Here is a 21,049-nt window from a genome sequence, read left to right as displayed (position 1 = left end):
TGTGCGAAGTTTGCATGTTCTTCCAGTGCTCGCTTGGGTTCTCCAGTGTCCTCCCACATTCCAAAAACATGCTCTACAAGGGAATTGATCAATCTAAATTTAGCACTACAGTCAAACTCTCATCCAGCAGAATATCTCTTCATAGCAATCATTTTAGTCATCAGCTCCTATCAAACAAGGAGGAGTTCTCGGACCTACCTGAGCTCAAAGCTCCCCTCTCGCCCTGCAAACGGGAGGGAGCCAAGGGCTCAAGGACCATTTGAGCTCAGGGCTCTCTCCTGGGACAGCATGCCAAACTTACTTATAATCAATCATCAGCCAAGTGTGAACTCTTGAAGGAAATATAGCAGAGTATAAAGAAGTAGAATATTTTGTTTATAATATAGTGAATTAAAGGTTTCCTGAAGTTCAGTTAGCTCAAATATGTACTTAAGTGCAGTAGTAACGTAAAAAAAGACCTTCCACCACTGTTTGATTGTGATCACATGAGGGTTCAAGGACCGATCATGCCAAAGAGAAGTGCTCATATCATCCGAAACATCTGATAGCGACGTGTCCTGCTTGTGGCGTTTCATTTCGCCTATAAAACAGAGCCTTAAGTAATAAACCTGATAGTTCCGGTCCTTGATGTGAATTGCTTAACATCTGCATGTTAAAAGACTTCTATAACTACTTCACTGAACAGATATGTCACTGTATTGTGTTTTCCACTCATCCGCTGCGTAAAACATATTCTGGATAAGTTGGCGGTTCATTTCACTGTGGCGACCCCAGATTAATAAAGGGACTAAGCCGAAAAGAAAATGAATGATTGAATGAGATACATATTGAGATATTGTATATAATTTCACTAGCTGAAATGAATAGCTCTAATTGGAAAGAATTTACATAATCGATTACGATGCATTTTGTAGAGTGCATCTGCATTAAACAGAATAAGCCAAAAGTATTGATAAAAACTGAAGAGCAAAGATATAACTGGAAAAAAACAACAACAGATATTTGGCTTGTTTGGTTTTTTTTGGAGGGGGGGGGTCTAGCCGTATTCAGGTACACAAATGGAGTAATCAAATGTAAAATAACAGTGTGGTTTTCATTGTGTGTGTATATACCTAAATACAATTAATCTAACAGTTAAAAACATTTTCATTTCTTGTGTGTGAATGCTTTAAATGCTTACAATCACACGCCTTAAGCACAATCAACTGTGGCTCCTGGTCAACTATACTCTTGATTCGACCTGCAGATCCTGCGATTTGACTATTGACTATTGCTGAAACGATAAATAGTGCAGCCCTTATATATATATATATATACAGTTGAAGTCAGAATTATTAGCCCCATTTTGAATTTTTTTTTTTTTTTAAATATTTCCCAAATGATGTTTAACAGAGCAAGGAAATGTTCACAGTATGTCTGATAATATTTTTTCTTCTAGAGAAAGTCTTATTGGTTTTATTTCGGCTAGAATGAAAGCAGTTTTTAATTATTTTAAACCATTAAGGTCAAAATTATCAGCCCATTAAAAAGCTTTTTTTTTCGATAGGCAAGTTATTGTAAAACGATGGTTTGTTCTGTAGACTAATTACCCTAACCTGCCTAGTTAACCTAATTAACCTAGTTAAGCCTGTAATGTCACTTTAAGCTGTATAGAAGTGTCTTGAAGAATATCTAGTCTAATATTATTCACTGTCATCATGACAAAGAGAAAATAAAGAGATGAGTTATTAAAGCTATCATGATTAGAAATGTGTTGAAACATCTCTCTGTTAAACAGAAATTAAGGAAAAATAATAATTCAGGGGGGCTAATAATTCAGGGGGGCTAATAAATCTGACTTCAACTGTATATAAAGACTATTAAATATTACTTTGTAAAGTGAATTGTGCATACATTTGCATATTACTGAAGTCAATCTAAAAACTAAACGTTATATTAACACACACTTACACAAGTAAATTAACAGACTCAATGAAGGGCTCAAAATATGCAGATTTCTCTGGGCTGCGCAAATTCTGTGTGGGCCTACTTATTACTTCATAATTGCTTAAAAACAGCATGTTAAGTAATACGAGAGCTACGAAGCCCTCAAACGCACCTTTCCTACAGAAAACACAAACACACGAATCATTAACTTCTTATCCAGCCGGACTTATCTGACAGCAGAACACATGCCGTTCATTTTCAGCCTAATTGCAGTGCTATTTTTAGATTATGTAATCTTAATTATTAGTAATGGCCACTCATTGTGCGGAGGAGCTAGAATAACATTAAGGTAACGGAGAGCTTCCAGAGTTTATGCGGGCGAGCCAAACTCCACAAAGGAGCGAACGACGGCTCTATTACGATGTGTTTGATGCCGCTTTCAGAGAGAAGTTTCTGCTGCTGATTTATAAGCACGCAGAGAGACACATGTGCTCCAGTGCACCTTTACACCATGTGTCACGGACACTGCGCTCTAGTATGACAGAGACACTGCATACAGATGTAGATAACGCTGTACAGCTTGACCTGAAGAGCTGAGTGTGATGTTTACAAGACCTCAGGCGCAAATAAAAAAGCCGCTGACATGACGACAAGAAGAAAACTCACTCGATGCTTCTTAAAGTAGTCAACAATTAAAGTGGATGGGAAAAGCTTAAGATAATTGTTTAAAACTATTAATCAATAACCATTCTTGTCTTAAACAAGAAGGTGTCTTAAAAATTTCACTCTTGTTTTACTCTTTCAACTCTGTTTTCTCCAACATTTTCAAACTCAATTCCTGGAGGGCCATGGCTCTGCGTAGTTTAGCACCAACCACCTCCAACTCACACCTGCTAAATAGCAAAGACTACAGAATACACAAGCCGTGTCACTCGTACACTTTTGAATGGGGAAAAGTGCAACAGTCAATATGGCGAATGAAGCCCCGCCTTCTGGAACATGAGCCAATCAGCGACCACTATATGGCGAATAAAGCCCGCCTTCTAATACATAAGCCAATCAGCGATGGCTATAGAATGACAATTCTCCAGGGGAGGGGCTTGGACTATGAGTTCCTGCAGACTTTGTGTGATACGAACATTTAGAAATGAAACGAAATAGACAGCTGTTGTTTTATTTTATTGGTGATTCATAATGTGTTATGTAATTGTAATCTTGGCAACATGGAGAATTTGATGTTTCCCCATTCAAACCGAATGCTCGAGCATACTGCCCGAGAGGCGTTTCAAAGATGGCCGCTGAGTGAAATGACTTGCCTTAAAGGGACTTTGTTAACAGGCTCTAGTAGTCTTGAACACCTTGATTAGTTGGATAAGCTGTGTTTGATTAGGGATTTAGCAAAACTGTGCAGAGCTGCGGCCCTCCAGGAATGGAGTTTACGGTTTACACTGATAAAATGCTCGTAGAGTCTAAATATCTACAACTACTTGCATCCGGAAGCATTTTCATTCATTGATTTTGCTTCGGCTTAGTCTCCATTTCAGAGGTCGCCACAGCGGAATGAACCGCCAACTATTCCGACATATGTTTTATGCAGCGGATGCCCTTCCAGCCACAACTCCGTACTGGGAAACACCCATACACACTCATTCACACACACACTCATACACTACAGCCAATTTAGTTTAATCAATTCCCCTATACCGCATGTGTTTGGACTGTAGGGGAAGCCGGAGTACCCGGAGGAAACCCACAAGAACACGGGAAGAACATGCAAACTCCACAGAGAAATGCCAGCTGGCCCAATCCAGAGACTTCCTTGCTGTGAGGTGACTGTGCTATCCGCTGAGCCAACCTGTCGTCCGGCATTTTCTAGATAAGTAAAAAATATTGTCTTGTTTTTAGAAATGAGTCCAAATTAAGTACGCTTTTCCTTAAAACAAGCAAAATAATCAGCCAATGGGCTAATTAAAATAATCTTCTTTCAAAGCAAAAGCATGTTACCTGTTTTAAAGAAAAGCATACTTCATTTTGACCTATTCTTTCTGAAAATAAGCCGATATGTTTTGCAGTAAAGCATACACTTAGTGCACCACTTGGGGGCTTCCACACAGGTTCTGCATCTTGCTGATATACACTGTGAACAGCAGCTACGCTAATTATTTTCTTTATTCTCCATTTCCACCTCGGGATACTCTTCCCGAGGCCCTCAGACTATGCAGAGTCACTGATTAGATCCAAGACCAACGACGAGATGATCCCAAGGTTTCCATATCCTGGACCTGGCCGAATCCTGAGCAACTACTGCGATGGTCATGGAGGAGTGGAGAACATGAGACTGATCCCTGTGACGCTCCAGAGACAGACGAGTCTTCGCTGAGGCCAGCTTCCAGCCTCCGCCACTGAGACTGCAGCTCTGCACAAGACGTTTGGCCAGCGGAGAAATTAAAATGATCGTGCCCAACTGAGCCTGGTTTCTCTCAAGGTTTCTCAAGGAGTTGTGTTAGTAGTGTGTTGTCACTATTTATGTGTCCATCCACCTATTTTTATGCACATTTTGTAATGTAAGAGGCTAAATTATTATATGTGTTTGTTTACATGACAAAACATGTCTTTTTGACTCAAGAAGGTCCATACTGGCTCCAAAGGCAGATACTAGCCGCATTTCCACTATCTGGCCAGTGCGAGCCAGGGCTTTAATCGGGCCAGGCCGGGCCAATAGCCCGGGAGGTTGAGAAATGAGGCCAAAATCATGTCGCGTTTCCACTGTCGGGCTAGTTGCTCGCAGCGTGCACGCAAACACCGCCCCCAGAACGTCCCCCGAATCAAACGTCACACAACCCGTCACACAACCGGCCCACTTCAGCGGGAACAAAAAACTCAAATTATAACCACAAACACAACCTGGCATCACTACGAGAGCTGGAAGATGGAGAACACCGAAGCCATTGCTTTTTTACTGTTTGTGGTCTGTTGGTGTAAGGCCAGACAGCGATCCCTGGATAAGGACATTCGAGTTCGGCGGCATTTACTTCGAACACAGATTTTGGCTACAAGGCTAGCGCGATAGCAAAACAAATGTAAGGGAAGAAAGCATCTTGTCTCCTCTTTACCTGACAGGAAAACTCCGCCTTTGTACGTAACCCCGCCCCGAAGCCCCAGTTGGCCCTCCTTGGCCCAAGGTATTCGGCGGGCCGAAAAAGGCCGGACGCTGGCCCCAAGGAAGCCCCGCTTTGGCCCGATTACGCCCCGGAAGTGATAGTGGAAACGCGACTGGCCTTGGCTCGCCCTGGCTCGCTCGCTTTAGGCGCGATAGTGGAAATGCGGCTACTGATAAGATCATGACCTGGTGTGTGGACTTTGGGGGTTTTACGATGTGGTCACATGTTGATTGGTCAGTTTGAATGTCTCAGCATTTGGGCTTTAGTCACATGGTCAAGAAAGATACAAAATAGATAGTAAAACGCTGCTCTGCCTCTTTTCTTTTCCTGGCCTGTCTTTCCTGGTCTGCTTTCCTCCTCTGCTCCTCTCCTCTTCTGAATCTTCTCTGACTCTACTGCAATCAGGCTAACTTCTGGGCCTGTTCTCTTTGTCTCTCTCTCCCTCCCCTGTGTCTCTCCTTCTACCTCTGGTAACTTTAATTATACATTTAAGCTGGGTACAATTTATATCATATGTGTTATCATTCCATATTTGATCATTTTATACAGTTATTTTATAATTAATTCAGTTGTAACCATACAGAATTATTGTCATCAAATCCTTTCATTTTTAAGTATTTGTGAATTACTTTTGATTTAACATCAACATTTAACTGTTCCATATTGCAATACAATACAATCACATATTATTAACGCTCTCCCACATTTAGAGCTATTAATACTCATATAAGATTGCAGAAGAATGGTTTGACTAGAAATGTACAGTTTTTTACCATCAATACTGATAACTTTTTAGTCATTCGGCAGAACTACAGTTCGAACCGCTGTGGTTTAAAACCCAATCTTACAGTAATAATACATTTAAAAAAAAAAAAAGCTTAATGGAAATGCTGAGATGCAGACAAAACGTGAAAATACACATTAAAAATCATATGCACACAACTGAATAGGATCAGCTCTTTATCTGGTAAGAAGAAATGTGCATAAGCTATGATGGAAACACATTTACAGAGTAAATTCCAGCAAGTGCCTTAAAAAAGTCAGCAGCAGATGTTTCCAGCTCTCCATTGTTGCAGATGTGAAATGTTGTTGTGCTGATTGTAAAATGCCTCAGCCCTCCGTCAGTCTGTCATCGCAGTGCTTCAGTATTATTATTCTGCTATTATTATTCCCTACAGAACTGTCATCAGCATCTGTCTGCGCTCCTAAAGAGTGTTTCACGTCTCCAAAAGCTACCGCATTTGCAGTGTTTGTTTAGTCTTCATCTTCTGAGGCGCAACTCATTTATTAGAGAGAAAAAAAAACACACCAGGCAAATCCCAACCGTGCATCAAACGACACTTCTCTCAGTGATATCTGTGCAAGTTTAGCAGGAATTACAATGTGCTGCTTTATTCGCAAAAGTTTATAGCGATGTTTTAGTTTTGCACACAAATCTAATTTGCATATTTGGATGGAAATAGATTTAAAAGTAGCATCATTTTTGCCACTAGACTGTGTGTATTCTTAACAAACACAGGTGTATTTTGGTGATGGTGAGACTGAGTGTGGAATCATGGGAGTTGCCGGCAGCTAGCTCTCTGTGGCTCGTACATGGTCGCCCACTGAAGCCAAGCAGTACCTGGATGGGAAAAACCACATGGGAAAGCTAGGTTGCTGCCGGAAGAGGTGTTAAAGACCAGCAGGGGGCGCTTAACCTGTGGTCTGTGCGGGTCCTAATGCCCCAGAATATTGATGGGGACTCTGTACTGCTCAGTGAGCGCTGTCTTTCGGATGAGATGTCAACCGGAGGTCCTGACTCTCTGTGGTCATTAAAAATCCTAGAATGTCCTTCAAAAAAAAAAAAAAAAGTAGGGGTTTAACCCTGGCATCCTGGGCAAACTTGCCCACTAGCCTCTGTCTGTCATGGCCTCCTAACCATCCTGTATCATAGTTGGCGTCATCACTCCATCTCCTCTCCACCAATCAGCTAGTGTGTGGTATGCGGTCTGGCGCAATATTGCTGCCATCACATCATCCAGGTGAATGCTGCACACTGGTGGTGGATGAGAAGATTCCCTCCAGAAGTGTGTAACGCACTTTGAGTGACCAGAAAAGTGCTATGTAAAGGTAAGGAGTAAGTTTTTTATTTATTTATTATTATTATTAGTTGTTCTTCATCATCCTATGGGACTGGCAGAGCTGTGAGTTAAACAACATTGGCTTTCACCACAGTTGTAATTCTTGGATACTTGGAAGTTATATTACCTATCATTAAAAAAATAAATAAATTAAAAATATAAATAAATAAATAAATAAAAATAAAATAAAATAATTATATATATTATTATTATTATTATTATTATTATCATTAATATTATTAGCTCTCTTAAGCAAAATTTGTTTTGGATTGTACAGATCAAACTGCTGTTATACAATGACTTGCCTAATTACCCTAACTTTACCCTAATTACCCTAGTTAAGTCTTTAAATGTCACTTTAAGCTGAATACTAGTATCTTGAAGAATATCTAGTCTAATATTATGTGCTGTCATCATGGCAAAGAGAAAAGAAATCAGTTATTAAAACTATTATGTTCAGAAATGTGTTAAAATCTTCTTTCCTTTAAACAGAAACTGAGTGGAAAAAGTCAAACACAGGCTCATTGTGAAAACGTAGCCCTACAGACGTTTCTGGAGGCCGCAAATTACGTAGCCGGAGGTACGTATGGCTGCATTTCTTTTTTTTTAAATAAACGCTATGGGGCGGTGTGACGGCGTTCGCGTTTACCAGCTGACCGCTTATCTCCTTATGGACGGCATTCCAGCTGCAACCAGTTTGTCCTGTTAGCGCACTATGTACATCGGTGGACTTGAGACGCAGAGAGGAGTTGACCATGAAGACGGGGTTCGAGTCTGGTGAAGAGCGGTTCCAGAAAGCAGGTAAGACAAAAACAGAATCCAAAATATAAAGCAAAGAAGTAAAAAAAAGCAGGGTGAGAATGTGGTAAAATCTGAAAACGTGGTAAAAAATAAATCAGATGAGGGTTTTTCTTTTTTGGGGTTGCTTTTGAAACGTGATGGTTGGGTTTAGGGAAGTGGGTGGGCGGGTCAATCTATAAAATTAGTTGGGTTTAGGGAAGGGGGAGGGTGGGTCAGTCGATCGTTCGCTCAGTCAGTCAAAAAGTGAGTCGACAGCGGCCTCTGGTGGGTTTACGCGAGAACGGCAAGCGTGAATGGCACTCACGAGAGGAATTAGAGATCTCAAAAAGCGTACACAGCGACCTCTGGTGGATTCGCGAAAACAAAAACTGCAGAAAAACGTGCCGCCGGGACATATCTCGCGGTCTCCAGAAACGTCTGAGGAACGTTTTCAGAATGAACCTAGTTTGAAAAAGTCCCTTTTAAATCCCTTTAAGGGATGCAGACTTTCTCCGGAAGAAAAAGTATAGGAAATACTGTGGGAAAATCCCTTAATCAATGAAATATCACTTGAGAAACATTTGCAATAGAATAAATATTGCACAGGAGGGCTAAATCTGATGACTCTGATGCAGATTTAGATGTCTCCTGACCAGTTGAAGCTATGAACACATAAATTAGCAGTGTTTGCAGTCCATGTGTGGTGTTGTGGAGCATCCAGAAGCATCTTTGACCTTGAGAAGCCTCCTGATTTGGGAGAGGATCTCACAGCCACACATGATCCGCCAATGTCCACAGACCAGCTGCTGAGGGCCACATAATATCCATAATATCCGTGGATATCCGGTGACACGGATCCAGTGTGTGCTTAACTCTGGCCTGTTTGATCCTCCTACTGCAGGTGCTGCCAAAATCTGTGCTTGCCTGCCGGAGGATTAAAACAGACCTGGAGGAATCGGAGGCCGAAACAGGATCCGGTTCGGGCACAGATCAATTCCTGGACCCTCAGCACTAAACATCCCCGGCACTTCCTCCTCCAATTAGTGCAACCTTGTTACATGTAATCAAGACTAAGTCCGTGTACTGTGCACTTTTAGCATGTCGAATGCTAGAGGTTAGCATCAAAATAGCCCTGGGGAAATACGAAGAGCGCGTGAAACAAGGATGAGGAGAACGTCAATCGCAGAGTCAAACTGGACTACATTTTGTCATTTAGCAGACGCTAAGGTTTGTCCAAAGCGACTATTGAGGAGGCATTCAGCAAATCAACAATACACTCACGAAGTGCTGATAGTACAAAGCTACTGTTAGTGCTCAGCAAATCAAGGGCTAGAGTAAGGAGGAGAGAGTGTTTTTTTGTTTCTACAGGTGGTTTGTCAATCCCACTCACCTGTGTGAGGCACACTTCATAAATGAGCAATGCTTTTTATTGAAATATGAAGTGATTGTAAGAAAGTGTCTGCAAAATTGGTGCAAGTGTTGGTTAAAGTGTCAACGAGATGAAAGACTGTGTTTTCTACAGGTGGTTTGTCAAGCCCACTCACCTGTGTGAGGCACACTTCATAAATGAGCAATGCTTTTTATTGAAATATGAAGTGATTGTAAGAAAGTGTCTGCAAAATTGGTGCAAGTGTTGGTTAAAGTGTCAACGAGATGAAAGACTGTGTTTTCTACAGGTGGTTTGTCAAGCCCACTCACCTGTGTGAGGCACACTTCATAAATGAGCAATGCTTTTTATTGAAATATGAAGTGATTGTAAGAAAGTGTCTGCAAAATTGGTGCAAGTGTTGGTTAAAGTGTCAGCGAGATGAAAGAGTGTGTTTTCTACAGGTGGTTTGTCAAGCCCACTCACCTGTGAGGCACACTTCATAAATGAGCAATGCTTTTTATTGAAATATGAAGTGATTGTAAGAAAGTGTCTGCAAAATTGGTGCAAGTGTTGGTTAAAGTGTAAGCGAGATGAAAGACTGTGTTTTCTACAGGTGGTTTGTCAAGCCCACTCACCTGTGTGAGGCACACTTCATAAATGAGCAATGCTTTTTTCATAGACATTAAAAAGTGAGTGATTGCTCCATATTTGAAATTTCTGTACAAAGAGGTCATGTTTTTTTCTTCTTCTATTGATCTATCAATCACCAAGCTTGAACTTTGCAATGCAACGACATGCGAAACTTGTTGCATGAGCTTGCGTTTCCGGTCTGCCACATTCATACGTTTATAAATGGAAGTCTGGTGCGAGAACTGCAGCTTAAATTGCCCAGAGTTTCAGTTTCATTGTCCAAACTCAATATATATATATATAAATAAATAAAGATATTTGAAAAAAATACACCTGCAAAATAATCTAAATAGAAAAGGATCATGCATGCTTCTGTGTGTTGTGCAGTGATGGGGAATGTGAGCTCCTCCTGTGGGAACATCAGCACCAGCAGCTGCTGCAGCATTAAAGCTCACAGGTTCCACAACAAAGCACAGGCATGTGATGAGTTCATGTCTGTGGAGTCAGAAAGAGTTGCAACCACACCGCAGAGAGACACTGCCGCTGCTCAGGGCTTTATGCAGACCAGCAAACACACACACACGCGCGCACACACATACAGGAATCAAACTGCCAGGAATTCCCAGCATCATTCCCAGATCCGTCATGCAGATCTCTGGACATCAGGACTCCAGTCAGCATTCAGCTCTGATCCACTGCATCAATTAGCAGGAAATCTTCACAAGAGCCGAAGACACGCGCACACAGAGATGATGCAGGTCTATTGATGCATCAATAAAATGCAACTGTTGCACATTTATTTCATTGCTCTTTATGCTGTCACTCACTCGAGTCGATTTATTTTGAACATTTCAGGAATCCCTAAGGTGTTTTCGAAATTCTAAATAACAATATGCAATAAAAAAGAAAAGAAAATGAAAGAAAAGTGAATAGGGTATATGCTGAATCATGCTAATAGGACTTTTAATTTGCCAGTAACCTGGGTTAATCGTTTCCGATGAGGTGTATGCCAATGCAAAATCAGCGAGTTTAAGGTCTTGTTTTCTTTGAGAATCAGCGATCTCCACTGGCTGAGTGATATCCGATATAAAGTGGGTCTCAGATTGTACAAGAAGCACTGCATTAAATTACATTTTCCCTGCCATGTCTTTATAATATGAGCATTTATTTTACCCCAGTATAATCAATGGAGCTTCTGCGCTAGCCTGCCGATTCTGACAGGCGCGTGCGAGTAAATGGCTTTTTGTTTCGTTTTACGCTTGAGCAGCAAAATGAATGCCAAAGTCTGTTTAACTCATTGTATTTGAATTAAATTTCAACATCCATGCTGTAGAAGGAATCATATAAAAAAAAAACTCACAATAACAGGTCACCGCAGGTTTATCAGTATGGGAAACGCACTAGCTCGGCATTTACCCCATTAAAAACAAAAATGTAAAATTCTAAAAGGTCAAGTGATGAATTCTGCATTCATGCCAAAAATAAAACAACTACTGTATAAGAACGAAATCACAATGATATCACTCATTTCAAGAGTTCACACTTGAGCTGATGATTGATTATAAGCTTGTTTGGCATGCTGTCCCGGGAGAGAGCCCTGAGCTCATAAGATCCTCGAGCCCGGGGCTCCCTCCCGTTGCAAGGCGAGAGGGAAGTTTGAGCTCAGGTAGATCTCGAGAACTCCCCTGCTGTAATAATCAATGAACAGCCAGTGATTGCTCTTGAGAGATAACCATTTACTAGGAGCATGTCTGTAGTGCCAGTTTGGATTAGTTAATTAACTTATGTTGCATGTTTTATGGATGGTGGGAGGAAACCGGGGAACCCGGAGGAAACCCACGTGAGCACGGGGAGAAATGCAAACTCTGCACAGAAATGTCTGCTTGTTTGGTAAAGCCTAGAACCAGAGACGTTCTTGCTGTGAGGCAACAGTGCTAAGCACTGGGCCACCGTGTCACCCATCTAGGAAGAAGGAGGAGTAGGGATGGATGGGGGGATTCTTCAAAACGAAGATAGCGGTGGTACGTAACCCAGGGTATTTGTAGTAGCTTAGGAGTCATCTGATTGGTGCATTGAGAATTGGATAAAGCGGATCCAGCCGCTAGCAATCATAAGCACATGATCCTCTCGAAATTAGCTTATAACTAAACTTCACGTAGTGACAATAGCCGCATTTCCACTATCGGGCCAGTGCGAGCCAGGGCTTTAATCGGGCCAGGCCGGGCCAATAGCCCGGGAGGTTGAGAAATGAGGCCGAAATCATGTCGCGTTTCCACTGTCGGGCTAGTTGCTCGCAGCGCGTCACGCAAACACCGCCCCCAGAACGTCCCCCGAATCAAACGTCACACAACCCGTCACACAACCCGCCCACTTCGGCGGGAACAAAAAATTCAAATTATAACCACAAACACAACCTGGCATCACTACGAGAGCTGGAAGATGGAGAACACCGAAGCGATTGCTTTTTTACTGTTTGTGGTCTGTTGGTGTAAGGCCAGACAGCGATCCCTGGATAAGGACATTCCAGTTCGGCGGCATTTAATGCTGTCTATTTGCCTCTGAACATTTTCCTCGGCCCAAATGTTCAGAAGAGCCCTGGTGTCCTCAACTGACCAGTACTGTCTGCTATCCATTTATTTCTTCTTCTTAGTGAGTTGATCAAGCGCGATAGCAAAACAAATGTAAGGGAAGAAAGCATCTTGTCTCCTCTTTACCTGACAGGAAAACTCCGCCTTTGTACGTAACCCCGCCCCGAAGCCCCAGTTGGCCCTCCTTGGCCCAAGGTATTCGGCGGGCCGAAAAAGGCCGGACGCTGGCCCCAAGGAAGCCCCGCTTTGGCCCGATTACGCCCCGGAAGTGATAGTGGAAACGCGACTGGCCTTGGCTCGCCCTGGCTCACTCGCTTTAGGCGCGATAGTGGAAACGCGGCTAATGAGACTGAATGGAGATGGTAAGTGTTTCACCGTTTGTTTTATTCGATTTTTTTTAAACAATATTTTTCAAAGAAAGATTTCAACTTCAACTGTGCAGAACATCATTAAAAGATTCAAGGAATCGGGAGGAATCAAAGGACAAGGGGGCAAGCTTAAGCTGAAAAACAGTGATCTCTGATCCCTCAGGAGGCGCTGCATCAAGAATCCTCATCCATCTATGAGCCAGATCACCACATGGGCTCAGGACTACTGTGGCAAACCTTTGTCAAGTACCACAATACAGAGTTACATCCACAAATGGCAGTTAAAACTGTACTGTACCAAAAGGAAGCCATATGTTAACAGTGTCCAGAAGCGCTGCCTACTTCTCCTGGCTCTGAGGCATCTGGGATGGACCATCACACAGTGGAAACGGGTCAGATGAATCAGTATTTCAGTCATCTCAATCAAAAAAAAAAAAAGATCAGATGAGCTAGCTTGATTACACACTGAAGTCAAAACTACCTCGAAATAAAATAAATCACAAACAAGATCTTATTAATAAATCAACAGTGCAATGAAATGCAGATAAGATACAGGTCTGCTCAGATGCAGATTCTTCTCGTCAGATGCTGTCTGCAATCAATAGTCAAAAATCTCAAACATTTCTCACCAAATGATCCGAGCCACTCTGCGTTCAGTTTACAGCTCAATATACTCTTTACTCTGGGTCAACTATTGACTCATTCCAGGCTATTTTTACTTAGGAAAACATCTGATCAAATGCCGAGCCAAACCCATAAAGTCTCCCGATGGACGACAATAAACACTTTCCTCTGAGAAACGCCATTGAGTCACTTTCACCAGAATCCAGTTTCTCTTTCATCATTACCTGACAGGCCTTTCACTGCGCTGCCTTTTGGACTCGTGCGGTAAAAATAGAAAGTCAGAGCACTATTAATTCCACACACAGCCCTGAATAGTGGCGAAAGTCCAACGTATCTATGCTCTTTAACTTTATACGGGTGTTATCTGGCTTTATTAGCAGAAACACACCCTGAGCAGATGCATGGTTGTTGCTAGAAGGGATACAGCTGCAGCTGGAAGTTAACAAGAATTATTTATTAAATTATTTATTAATTGCATTTTATTAACGTCTAAGCCCTACCCTGACCTTAAACCCAACAATCACAATAAACAGCAAGTATACGGAGTTTTATTTAATAAATTACCTATTAAATTATAATGTAATAACATCTAGCCCTACCCCAACCATCACGGTAATCCAAAAACAGTAAGTATACAGAGTATTATTCATATTATTTATGAAATTACCCATTAAATTGTATTTTATCGACACCTAGCCCTACCCTAACCCTCACGGTAATGCAAAAACAGTAAGTATACAGAGTATTAACCCTATTATTTAAGAAATTACCCATTAAATTGTATTTTATCGACACCTAGCCCTACCCCAACCATCACAGTAATGCAAAAACAGTAAGTATACAGAGTATTATTCATATTATTAATGAAATTACCCATTAAATTGTATTTTATCTACACCTAGCCCTACCCTAACCCTCACGGTAATGCAAAAACAGTAAGTATACAGAGTATTATTCATATTATTTATTAAATTACCCATTAAATTGTATTTTATCGACACCTAGCCCTACCCTAACCCTCACAGTAATGTAAAAATATTATTGGTGGGAGTATGGGAGTATCTACATTTGTATCCCTTCTAGACTTTACCCAGACGCATGGCAGAGCGGCCGTTGACAAATGGTGTCATTTCCTGTTGGACAGGTCACAAGGACTCTCGGTTCTTGCTAGAGGGGATAAAGCTTCGGCTTGAAGTTAATGAGAATATTTACAATTATTTATTATTAAATTATCCATTGATTGTATTTATTAATCCATTAATCGTGTCTACCCCTAATCAAAGCATAACAGTAATGTAAGAACAGTAATTATGCTATATTGATGTGAGTATCCACAGCTGTATCTCTTCTAGACTTTACCCTCCGGATCCTGCAGAGAGAACCGGGAACGGTGCATGAAAATGCAGATAAACAAATAACAGATAAACAAACAGGATACAGCAGCCTGATCTCACGAGGAAACGTAACTATTTTACGTTTTGTCAGATGAGTGGCTAATTCGTAATTCGGCTAATTCGCATGTTCAGTTGCATTGAAAATGCATGATTTTTAAAAGGAGGCATGGCACCACCAACCACCAAACTCCGCCCCTAAACACAACCTGGGCTTTCATTGGGAGATGAGTGAACCGTATTAAAATGAATGAGATCGTGCAAATTCATGCGTATTAGCCACTATCAAAAAGTTTCAATGTGAAGTGAGGGAGCACAATCACCTGGAAATCATTCCATCCACAGACATCCCAAGTCTCCCGGAAGTCTCCCGCAAAAGCATAGAGACTCCCGGATGCCCGCAAACGAATGATAATCTCCCAGAATTCGTATGTCTCCCGCCTGGTCCTCAAATACGTCCCGCATCCCTCCCTGCTCTTCAGATACATCATGCACACCCAACACCCCTCCCCTCAGCCTTTCAGATTGGTTGCGAAAACTCCTGCAACCTCCCGCAAATCAGTTCCATCTCACCCGGAAATGAATATTGCCAACTTGGGATGTCCGAGTCCACGATCGCAAGCAGGAGATTGTAATGTTTTGCCCACCAGGGGGTGTATCACTAATGGTGTGACGTCAGGTGAAAATTATCAATAGCAGGAAAAACAAATACTATTGGAACTCAATGGTTACAGCTTTTGATGCATTACTTCAATTTTATTTTATTAATTGATTAAAACCGTCATCGGGAGATGAGGACTACCTTAGCAAACCTTTGTCAAGTACCACAGTATGTAGGTACATCCACAAATGCCAGTGAAAACTGTACTGTGCCAAAAGGAAGCCCTATGTTAACAGTGTCCACAGGTGCCATCACCATATTCTGCACATATTACAAAGTCCTGGCTGCGGAGGAAGAGGATACAGGTACTTTACTGGCCTGCCTGCAGTCCTGACCTGTCTCCAATAGAGAATGTGTGGTGCATTTTGAAGTGCAAAATGTGACAATGCAGGGTTCCACAATTCCTTCATGTTTTCCCAACATGTTGTTTTTACAAATTTATATTGATTGAACATAAAACAATTAAGTTGTCCACCCAAAAAACTCAAGAATTGTGTTGTTTCAGCTCATTTTAAATAAGCAGTTTAAACATTCATTCATCCATTCATTCATTTTCTTTTCGGCTTAGCCCCTTTATTAATCCGGGGCCGCCACAGCGGAATGAACCGCAAACTTTTATGCAGCGGATGCCCTTCCAGCTGCAACCCATCACTGGGAAACATCCATACACACATACACTATAGACCAGGGATCACCAAACTTGTTCCTGGAGGGCCGTTGTCCTGCAGATTTTAGCTCCAACCCTAATCAAACACACCTGATCAAGCTAATCAAGGTCTTACTAGGTGTATTTGAAACATCCAGGCAGGTGTGTTGAGGCAAGTTGGAGCTAAACCCTGCAGGGACACCGGCCCTCCAGGACCGAGATTGGTGACCCCTGCTATAGACTATTTTTTTTAGCTTACCTAATTCCCCCATACCGCATGTATTCGTACTTGTGGGGGAAACCGGAGCACCCGGAGGAAACCCACGCAAACACGAGGAGAACATGCAAACTCCACACAGAAACACCAACTGACCCAGCTGAGGCTTGAACCAGCGACCTTCTTGCTGTGATACGATTGTGCTAACCACTGCACCACCGCTAGTTTAAACAAGCAGGAAATTATTATTATTATTTTTTTTTTTTGGTGTATAAAGACTGGTCATCTAACTGAACAAACAAGGGTTATTCTTGCTATAATTATGCAGTTATTTCCACACATGACCTAATTTGTCCGTAACAAAGTTGACAAAAAATACTATACAAAAAATCTGTTTGTGTTTGTTCAAACTACTTATTTAAAATGAGCTGAAACACAATTCTTGAATTTTTTTAGGGGGACAACTTTAAGTTCAATCCACCTAAATTTGTTTAAAAAAATCATGAACTACTAACTTCATTCCTCCATGTTGTCCCAACAAAAATCGAATGTGTGGAACCCAGCATTTTTACAGTGCACATAAAAAAAGCACTGAATTATTCTAATTGACTAAGCTTTCAATAAGATCCTGGGGAAAATAATTGTTGTTTAGGGAAGGGAAGAGTTTTTCCCTAACTTTTTGAAATGCCAAAAGGTACCCACAATAATATAATCACTCATTTATCTAAAAAGCAATAAGTGTTTCCCTGAGGTATGTGCTTACTTGCACGCTAATGCAATACTTCACTTTAGCTAGCGAAGGTCAGAATCACTTTGTCCAATAGTAACCTGTCCTAGATTGTTTAACAGCATCATATACAGCTCATGCAACATCTGCTTTATCAATATTACTCGTACTTACAGAGTTTGTGATTTAATCACGTTCAACTTTCACTGAGAAATTGCCAGCATATTAGCATATTACAAGAAAATAATATACGACCTCAAATCAGAAAAGGGTTGGGACAGTATGGAAAACGCAAATAAAGTAGAAAGTAGTGATTTCCAAATTTACTTTGACTGATATTTCATCAGACAATATGAACACAAGATATTTGATGTTTTGTCTGGTCAGCTTCATTTCAATTGTAAATATCCATCCTTTCATGTCATTCAGACCTGCAACACACTCCAAAACCAGCTGTGACAGGAGCAGTTTAGGGCAGTAATCAGGTAAACTGCTGAAATAATGATGTGATGTGACACAGGTGATGTCAACAGGTGATTGTAATTATGATTTGGTACAAAAGCAGCATCAAGGTCTAGTCCTTTAGGAGCAAAAGATGGACCGAGGATCACCAGTTTGCCAACAAATACAAGAGAAAATGATTGAAATGTTTAAAACAACGTTCCTCAAAGAAAGAGAGGAAGACATTTGGATATTTCACCTTCAACAGTGCAGAACATCATTAAAAGATTGAAGGAATCTGGAGGAGTTTCAATGCGTAAAGGACAAGGGCGCAAGCCTAAGCTGAACAACCATGATCTCCGATCCCCCATCTAGAATCCTCATTCATCTATAAGCCAGATCACCACATGGGCTCAGGACTACTGCGGCAAACCTTTGTCAAGTACCACAATACAGAGTTACATCCACAAATGCCAGTTAAAACTGTACTGTACCAAAAGGAAGCCCTATGTTAACAGTGTCCAGAAGCTTCTCTGGGCTCGGAGTCATCTGGCATGGACCATCACACAGTGGAAACGTGTACTGTGCTCAGATGAATCAGTATCTCAGGTGTTTTCAGGAGAAACGGATGCTGTGTGCTCCAGACCAAAGAAGAAAAGGATCATCCAGACTGTTACCAGCAACAAGTCCAAAAGCCAGGGTCTGTCATGGTATGGGGTTCTGTCAGTGCCCTTGGCAAAGGTAACTTGCACTTCTTACACCCTTATATCTGAAAAGCACATCGAGATTTTGGAGCACAATATGCTGCCTTCTTTTGCGACGTCCATGCATATTTCAACAAGACAATGCAAAACCACATTCTGACACATTACAGAGTCCTGCTGCAGAGGAAGAGGATGCAGGTACTGGACTGGCCTGCCTGCAGTCCTGACCTGTCTCCAATAGAGAATGTGTGGTGCATTTTGAAGTGTAAAATGCAACAATGAAGACCCCGTACTGTTGTCCACCTTAAGACTTGTTTGCAGGAAGAATGGCACAAAATGACCCCTGAAACACTTCATCACTTGGTGTCTTCAGTCCCTAAACGTCTTTTAAGCGTTGTGAACAGGAACGGCAACATTACACAGTGGTAAATGCTTTACTGATCAAAGTATTTTTGAAATGTTTTGCAAGAACCAAAATTGGAATATGCGTTTATTTAGAAAACAAACAAACAATAAAAATAATGAGGAACACATTAAATAATGTTTGTTGTATTGCCTGCAATGAATTACAAATCAAAGTAAATTTACAAATCACTACTCTCTTTATTTCATACTGCGTTTTTCATACTGTCCCAACTTTTTCTGGTTCAGGGTTGTACTATATAATATCAGTAGTTTAAAAAAATAGCTCTTAGGAATTCTACATAAAGTTTTATAAAACGTTGTTTAAATATGAAAATAATCTTTAATAAAATATGCACCTTCACTCAAAAAAGGTGAGGTTTGCAGTTTGTTCAAATGAGCTGAAACAACACAACTCTTGACCTTTTTAGGACACATTTTCACGCAATTCCATAAATCGGAGCATTGCATAAAACCAGGTTTAAAATTTGGTAACGCTTTACTAGAAGGGATGTTCATAAGACTGTCATAACACCGTTATAATCATGACATATCTCAGGGGCGTCGCTAGACCCATTTTACTGGGGCACGTGCCCCAGTAAAAACTCCAGTGCCCCAGTAAATGCTTTGAGATGTGATTTACTTCAAGTGTTTTTATTAAGAGTGGTAATTCAGAAATAAAGACGTTACTCTCTATGTGCAACCAAACCAACGCTGGTCAAAGCAATGTGTTTAATCAAAAAGCAAACTGATGCATCTCCGCGTGTGCGCAGAGAACCCGCGCGCCTCTCGCACGCGCTGCTCTTCTGTCGGTGCGAGTCCTGGTAGTTAACATGCGCACCTAAAAAGTAGGCTACTTGCTTGTCACGCGCCGCTCATGCGTTGTAAAACCGGCGTAAAGGCCTTTTTGTTTAGCTAGTCGACAAAACTAAAGTTTAAACAATATGACGGGGATCTTACCAAGCATGCCTCCTGATAGATTTATTTAGTATGAAGCAAAAAGGAGGGATGAGGAGATGAGGAAGGATGAGGAGTCAGGGAGGTAAGACTTAATAAACCTAATTCTCTGCCATGTGTCAAGTCTAAGACAACAGATAATTCTATAAAACATCATTTTTTTTGGTATTTTATTGAATTGTCTATAGAATTTCATTCAAATGAAATTAATATTTATTACATATTTATGCAAAATATTTCTTAAATGATCTTAGCATATCACTCCAGTTGTGTCTAAACATTGTATTTGAGTTACATTTAAGATTATTTAGAATAATAATTGTATAATAACAAGAATACTTATATATATATATATATATATATATATATATATATATATATATATATATATAATATATATATATATATATATATATATATATATATATATATATATATATATATATATATATATATATATATATATATATGTATATTGGTAGTTGGGGGCGGTGCCCCAGTAGAGCTTTATGTCTAGCAACGCCCCTGACATATCTCATGAATATGAATGAGATTCCATGCATGCTTAAGTAATATTAGCTCAGTTATGTCCTTTTAAATGCAAAGATTACACTGTTGGCATTGCTTTTGTGATGACTTAAAATAACCAAATACATGATAACTTGTCATAAACATGATTGTCGTGAGGCTATTGTAATTGTGTCATGAATATTTTTCTGATCTTTTTTTCCAGTGGAATAATCTGAATATGACATTAAAAAGTGTCAATACTTTGTCAAAACTAATAAAATAAACAGTTAATGAATTAAAAATGTATTAATAAAGTGTATAAATATTAATATTTAATGACATGTCATCACATTTTAATGACAAATTCAATTTGCCCCAAAGTAGTTGAGGTAAACAAAATTAATAATGCTGTTTTTAAATTGATGACACAATTATAATGGCCTCATGACAATCATGTTTATGACAGATTTATGACAAGTTATGTTGTCTTGGTCATGTCAAGTTGTCATGACAAACATGTTATGATGCATTCGTTTAGGTCAAGTTGTCATAACATAGACCGGTTATTATGCATTTGTTTGTCAAGTTTCAATGTCAATGTCACCTTTGCATTTAAAATGACATAACTGAGCCAATAATGACACTTAATGACCGCCGCTGTCACAAGCATTCAAAAAAATTCTCTCATATTTATGTCATGTCATGATTACAAAGGATTTATGAAAGTCTTATGAACACCACCTTCAAGTAAAGTGTTACCCCAAAGAAAAGCCTTTTATTAACATAATTAGAGCTAAAAACAAATATACAGAGAATGTTTTGGATAG

Source organism: Danio aesculapii, chromosome 10, assembly GCF_903798145.1.
Source record: "Danio aesculapii chromosome 10, fDanAes4.1, whole genome shotgun sequence".
Taxonomy (NCBI): domain Eukaryota; kingdom Metazoa; phylum Chordata; class Actinopteri; order Cypriniformes; family Danionidae; genus Danio; species Danio aesculapii.
Note: the sequence above shows the minus strand (reverse complement) of the source record.